The sequence below is a fragment of the Stegostoma tigrinum genome, chromosome 26, assembly GCF_030684315.1.
Source record: "Stegostoma tigrinum isolate sSteTig4 chromosome 26, sSteTig4.hap1, whole genome shotgun sequence".
Lineage (NCBI taxonomy): Eukaryota > Metazoa > Chordata > Chondrichthyes > Orectolobiformes > Stegostomatidae > Stegostoma > Stegostoma tigrinum.
Genome location: NC_081379.1, coordinates 46,190,904 through 46,198,403, shown reverse-complemented (window position 1 = coordinate 46,198,403; position 7,500 = coordinate 46,190,904).

Genomic DNA, 7,500 nt, shown 5'->3' with positions numbered 1-7,500 from the left:
AATATGTGCGTGTGTCCGTCCGTGTCCGTGTCTGTCTGTATGTGTGTGTGAATGTACGTGTGACTGTGCATGTGTGTGTGCGCGTGTGCATGTGTGTGTGTGTATGTGTTTGCGTGTGTGCGTGCATGTGTCTGGGTCTGTGCGTGTGTGTGTGAGAGAGAGAGTGCATGTGTATGTGTGTGTGTGCATGTGTGAGTATGTCTGTGTGTGTGCATGTGTGAGTGTGTGCATGTGTCTGTGTCCGTGTGTCGGTGTGTGTGTGTGAAGGTGTGTGTGTGTGTGTGAATGGGTGTGTATGAACATTTGTGTGTGTGTCTGTGTCTGTCTGTATGTGTGTGTGAACATGTGTGTGTATGTGTGTGTCTGTGTCAGTGTGAGCATGTGTGTGTGAATGTGTGTGTGTGTCTCTGTGCGTGTGTGTGTCTGTGTGAGTATGTGTGAATGTGTGTGTGTGTGCACATGTGTATGTGTGTGTGTGTGCGCGTGTGTGTTTGTGTCTGTGCCTGTGTATGCATGTGTGTGTGTGTCTGTCTGTGTGTGTGAGACTGTGTCTGTACGTGCGTATGACTCTGTGTGTGCGTTTGCATGTGGGAATGTGTGTGTGTGGCTGTGTGTGTGTGTGTACCTGTGTGTGTGAGAGAGTGTGAAGGTGTGTGTGAGAGAGAGAGAGTGTGCGCCTATGTGTTTGTGTGTGTGTGTGTGTGAGAGAGTGTGTGCGTTTGAGTGTGGGACTGTGAGTGTGTGTGTGTGTGTGTGTGTGTGTGTGTGTGTGTGTGTGTGAGTGTATGCGTGAGTATGTGTTTGTGTGTGTGCATGTCTATGTGCGTGTGTCTGTGTCCATGTGTGTGTTTCTGTGTCTGTGTGTGCATGTGTGTGTGTGTATGTGTGTGTGTGTGTGTGTGTGTGTGTGTGTGTGTGTGTGTGTGTGTGTGTGTGGCTTTGAATGTGTGTGTGTGTCTGTCTGTGTGTGAGACTATGTGCGTGTGTGTGTGTGCGTATGTGTTTGTGTGTGCATGTGGTGTGCATGTGTGTGTTTGTGTGTGTGAGAGAGACACTGTGTGCGAGTGTGAGTGTGTGTTTGAGATAACACTGACGATGAGGAATAGGGATTACACAGATACCCAGGGTTATAGGAATAGCAGCAGGGAGGTTACAAGTTGGAGGGGATATGAGGCCATTACAAACACAGCCTGTATGGGAAGGTTGTGTTAAATTCTGAGTACACCAATTTGTGAAGCAGCAGAGGAGCTTTACAATGAACATACCAGGATCAGGTGTTGCTGACTAAGGGCAGCATTTATTGTCCATCTCCAATTGCCCAGGGGACAGTTAAGAGTCAAGCACTTTGCTGTGGGTTTGGAGTCACATATAGGCCAGACCAGGTAAGGATGGCAGTTTCCTTCCCTAAAGGCCATTAGTGAACCAGATGAGTTTTCCAATAATGATCATCATTCGACTCCTAATTCCAGATTTTTCCACCCTCTACTCCCAGAACATCACCTGGGGTCCCTGGGATAACAGTCGGTGATAATGCCCCCAGGCATTGAATACTACAGCAACTCCCCTTATGAGATGAAGCAAGGTACAGCTAATTTTTTTTTGGGTACTGCGCAAGCCATGTGAGTGAATTCGAAAAATGGCAAGCAATCCTCATGAAACTTGGCAATGAGATTGACATTGCTAAGAGTAAATGGTGAGGCTACACCAATAGGTGGAGATCAGTCAACAGCCTGCTGTCTGAATCAATAGTGACGCCTGTAAAACATCCTAAGTTCACCCATTCAGCAGGCTGTGTAAATATTGTGAACCCTTTCCAGCATTTCTTTTATTGTCCTTTGGGAATCACGCACTGCTGATTTGCATTAACCGTGTGTTTACTGCTTAACGCTATCACAGGCCAAGCCAACCTGCATTCGGAAATGGCTCAAATCTTTCAGGGGCAGTGCTGCAGGAATGGGCCAATAGTTACACCATTACCAGGCAGCCTGCTCCCCTGGTGCTGCTTGGCCTGCTGCGTTCATCCAGCTTCACACCGTGTTCTCTCAGGCCAACAGGTCAGTTTTGTCCCACCGACCGGGCAGTTGGATAGCTGGCGGTTACAAAACCAGACAAGAGTGTTGTCTCTCCGCAGTCACCTCTTCCCCTTAAAATTTCCAATTTGAAAATTTGGCTTCATGTCTATGAGTCTCTTCCCCTTCTCCCCTTTCAGCTTTGGTGTCATCCTACTCTCTGAGAGAAGCATTTCTCGATAAATTTTCAATGGGAACAGTATAATGGAGAATGCTACGGTCCTGGGGAGTGTTACTGCACAAAGACACTTTGGAGTGCTTCATAATATCTTGAAAGTGGAGTCTCGGGTTTAGAGGACGGCGAAGAAAGCATTTGGTCTGCTTGCCTTTATTGGTCAGTGCGTTGAGTACAGGAGTTGGGATGTTACGTTGCAGCTGTACAGGACATTGGTTAGACCACTTATAGAATACTGTGTTCATTTCTGGCCTCACTGCAATAGCAAGGATGTTGTTACACTTGGAAGGATTCAGAAAAGATTTGTGAGGATGTTGCCAGGGTTGGAGGGTTTGAGGTCTAGGGAGAGGCTGAATAGGCTGGGGCTATTTTCCCTGGAGCTTCAGAGACTGAGGGGTGACCTTATAGAGGTTTATAAAATCATGAGGGGCATGGATAGGGTGAATAGACAACGCCTTTCCCCAGGGTAGGGGGAGTCCAAACCTAGAGGGGCATAAGTTTAAGGTGAGAGGGGAAAGATATAAAAGGGACCTAAGGGGCAGCTTTTTCACACAGAGGGTGGTGTGTGTATGGAATGAGCTGCCAGAGGAAGTGGTGGAGGCTGGTACAGTTACAGCATTTAAAAGGCATCTGGAAGGGTATGTGAATAGGGAGGGTTTAGAGGGGTATGGGCCAAATGCTGGCAAATGGGACTGGATTTAAGTAGAATATCTGGTCAGCATGGACGAGCTGGGCTGAAGAGACTGTTTCTGTTATGTTTCGCTCCATGACTCCACGGCCATTTGGCCCATTGTGTCCATGCTGGCCCACTGTAAGAGAACTCAGCCAATGCTGCTCCTCAGCTTTTCCCCAGAGACCTGCACATTTTTTCTCTTGTTACAACCAGGGAATGAAGAATAAATCAACTGCTTTTTAACTTCTCGTTTGACCTTACCAAAGATTTCTTTTTCATCCTTCCTAGCACACAGCTATATTAGACTTCAAAGCAATGCAGTTTACTAAATTTATAAAAAAAAATGAAGCAGCTAATTATAAGGATGTTTGAGTGAAGGCAGGAAATTGATATCGAGAAAAATAATGAAATGTCATGTCCAACTCTCACGTGCATTGTTGCACAGGTGTAATTTTTTAAAAAGTGGAAAACATTCAGTACAAGACCGAAGATTGAAGCAAAACAGTTTAAAAATCCTTAAAATCCTCAAAGTGTCAAGTTTTAGTCTGAGACAGTTGGTTAGTTGATTCCTTGTATCCACATTAATGGCGGGATCTCCGGTGAATGGATAATTCTCTGACCTGCTTGTGTCACCAAGCATCGTTTCATCAATGAGATTGAGAACCAGAGAGATAAGTACTGCAGTTCCACTGTTACAAATCCATTTGCTTCTCTCTCTGCTCTGCCCAAAAGCTGTTGTCTGAAAAATAGTTCATATGTGCATTCCTGAGTCTGGCTTAGTTGTTTTGTTGCTAAAGCTGACTATTCTGCACGCCAGTCTTTCATCCCATTGTGTGACATTTCCAAGTGTAAATATACCAGGAACTACAGACCTGAGTGACTGCTTTCGGTAATTTCGCTGGGCGTTAACTTTAATTCAGACCAAGTCTGATGGTTTCACAATCTTGGTTTGGCCTGCTTATGTGATCATTGTGGCCATCTGTGGTTAGTTTAGGCCTGTACTCACTATTGTTTTAAAGGCTGGGAGGAGATATAACTGGGGTAAGGAAGATGTTAAAGTGGATTAACCAGGTAGATGTAGAAAAGATATTTCTTCATGTAGAGCAGTCTACAATGGGAGGTCATAGTTTTAAGACCAGAGGAGGAGGAATTACTTCTCTCAAAAGATTGTGTAGCTGTGGAATTCACAACTCGAGACTGCAGTTGGACTCTGAATAAAGTTAGGAGGGGTCGGAGATTTTCAATTAGTAATGGGGTGGTGAGGAGTAGACAGGAAAATGGAGCTGAGGCTGAAATGTCATATTAGATGGCGAAGGAGTCTTGAGGCGCCTGAATCACCTACTCCTGCTCTGAATTGTTATCTTCGCATGTCCTTTAGGAAAAGAAATCTACTGACCCTACCTGGCCTGGCCTATATGTGACTCCAAACTCACAGAAATGTGGTTGACTCAACTGTCCTCTGAAACACGCTAGGAGTTAAGGATGAGTAAGAAATGTTAGTGATATAGATAATAAAATGTGAGGCTGGACGAACACAGCAGGCCAAGCAGCATCTCAGGAGCACAAAAGCTGACGTTTCGGGCCTAGACCCTTCATCAGAGAGCTCTCTGATGAAGGGTCTAGGCCCGAAACGTCAGCTTTTGTGCTCCTGAGATGCTGCTTGGCCTGCTGTGTTCGTCCAGCCTCACATTTTATTATCTTGGAATCTCCAGCATCTGCAGTTCCCATTATCTCTAATGTTAGTGATATGTTTGGTCAGGCATAATACGTTTGCAGGAGCTTACCATGAGCTGGCTGGTTGTCTCTTTTCTCCATAAGACAACAGGGACTAAATTTTAAAAGCACTTTGCTGGGAGCATTCAGAGGGATGGGAAAAATGTTACATAAATGTCGCCTTTTCTCTTCCAGTAAGAGAATGGAAGCCGTAAACATTTAGCGATTGTTTTATTGTATAGCTTTATGATTTGTTTGTCATTGCAGCTTATTTGCTTCATGTTAAATTGCAGTCTTTGACAAACACGTTATTTGCACAAGATTGATTTGGATCGTCAGGTTAGTAAATATTCACTCAACCATGCGCGGTATATCTTCAATTTTCTTTTTATTGCTTATCTTCCACTTACAGTAGTTTGTTTGTTTCTTCCTCCGATTCAGAGTCTAAACCTTAGCAATCCTGAAAACCAATTCTCGCTCTGATATCCCATTTTTTTAAAACACATTTTGCTTCACAAATGTTGAATTGTGCAATGTAACTGGGACTAAAATAGCTCAGAGTACAGAAATCAGTGAAGGACCACCCTGACCGGATTCTGATAGGAGGTCGCTGACCAGGAATGTTCACTCTGTCTCTCATTCCACAGATGCTGCCAGACCTGCTGCATTTCTCTAGCACTTTCTGTTTTCATTTAATATTTCCAGCTTCTGCAGTTTTTGTCCTTCACACAAACAAATCTATGTTTTCTATCTGTTTCCGGGGTACGGGTACTCTGACTTATTTCACTTCTGTTACATATTCACAGGGTGTGGGTGTTGCTGTGTGGCCGAGCAATTATTGCCCATCTCTAATCGCCCTTGATAAAGTGCTTTCTTGAATCATGTCAGAACTCACACGACACCAGGTTGTAGTCCAACAGGTTTGTTTGAAATCGCAGGCTTTCAAAGCCTTGCCCCTTCATCACCTGACAAAGGAGCTGCGCTCCAAAAGCTTGTGATTTCACATAAACCGGTCGGACTATAACCTGGTGTCGAGTGACTTCTGACTTTGTCCATCCCAGTCCCACACGGGCACCTCCACATCATGAATCACTGCAGTCCGTCTGGTGAATACACTGTTCCTGTGGGGATAGATAGGAATTCCAGTTTACTGACCCAGTGGCAATGAGGAATAGATACGACCCCCCCCCCCAGGATAGCGTGTGTCTATTAGAGCCACCATATGCCGTGATGGCCAGTTCCACTGAACTGCCTACCTGCTCTAAAGGAGGATAAAAACCTGAAGACAGACAATAGTCACTGAAACCTCTCTCTGAGCCCAGGTACTGAAGTTAATCCCAGGCCCCTCTGAGCGAGGGCTGCCAGCTGAGTCTTCTGCATTGGTTCAACTGCTGTCTCAGGTGAGTGCAAAAGATCCCACTGGATTACTTCAGCAGAGCCACCTTGCTACAGGAAGGATATTATTAAACTGGGCAGGGTGCAGGAAAAATCTACCGGGATGTTGCCGGGACTGGAGAGTTCGAGTTACAAGGATGGGCTGGGACTTTTCTCCCAGGAGCGTAGGATGCTGAGGGGTGACCTTATTGAGGTTTATAAAATCATGAGGGGTATAGATAAGGTGAATGGTAGGCATCTTTTCCCCAGGGTGTGGGGGGGCTCAAAACGAGGGGGCATAAAGGTGAGAGGAGGAAGTTTCAACAAGGACATGGGGGGCAACTGTTTTGCACACAGAGTGGTCTGTGTGTGGAATGAGCTTCCAGAGGAAGTGGTAGATTCAGGTACAGTTGCAATGTTTAAAAAACATTTAGATAAGTACATAAATAGGAAATGTTTGGAGCGATATGGGCCAGACACAGGCAGGTGGGCCCAGTTTGGTTTCGGATTATGGTCGGCATGGACTGGTTGGACTGAAGGGTCTGTATGACTCTACGACTCTAGGTGCCAGAGGTTCTTTGCCAAGGCCACAGGTTTGTCTTTGATGCAGGGGTAATCCATTCAGACCCACCCCACCATGCTCTGCCCCTAGCCCTGAAAGTCCGTCTCCTTTAAATGCCCATCCAATTTCATTTCGAATCACTGCTCCTCTGCTTCTTGGACAGGGGATTCTGGGTCATTATCCAAACCACAGCGCACCACACAGTTTGGACATTTAGGGTTATAATATGTAGGAACAGATCAGACCATTCAGCTCATAGGGTGGCATGGTGGTTGGCACTGCTGCGTCATGATGCCAGGGACCTGGGCTCGATTCCAGCCTCGGCCTACTGCCTGCATGGGTTCCCTTCGGGTGCCCCGGTTCCCCCCAACAGTTCAAAGACATGCAGGCTAGCCACAGGAAGTGCAGAGTTACAGGGATGGGGTGAGGTGCTTTATGGAGAGTCGGCATGGACTTGTTTGACTGAATGGCTTCTATCAGGACTGTCAGGAATCTAAGAGTCTGCTCTGCTCTGCAACAGATCATGGCTGATCTGATCATCCTCAACTCCTGTTGCCCTTAATTCTGTTATCGAGTAAAATTCTATCTCAGGTACTGGACAGCCATTTGCAGTGAAGACTTACCACCAAACGAGTGAAGAAATTCCTCCTCAGCTCTTTATTAAGTATGTATCCCCTTATTCTGGGATGATGCCCTCTGGTCCTGGGCTCCCACAGTGGGGTACACACTCTCCCCATTTACCCTGTCCCTAGGAATCATGTACATTTCAATGAAATTGTCTCTCATTCCTCTAAATTCTAACGAATACAGGCCCAGTCTACTCAACCATACATGATACCAGCCCTAGTGAACCTTCAACACCAACATATCTTTCCTTAGATAAAGGGCCCAAAACTGTTTGCAGTATCCCAGCTGTGAACTGACTAGTATCTTC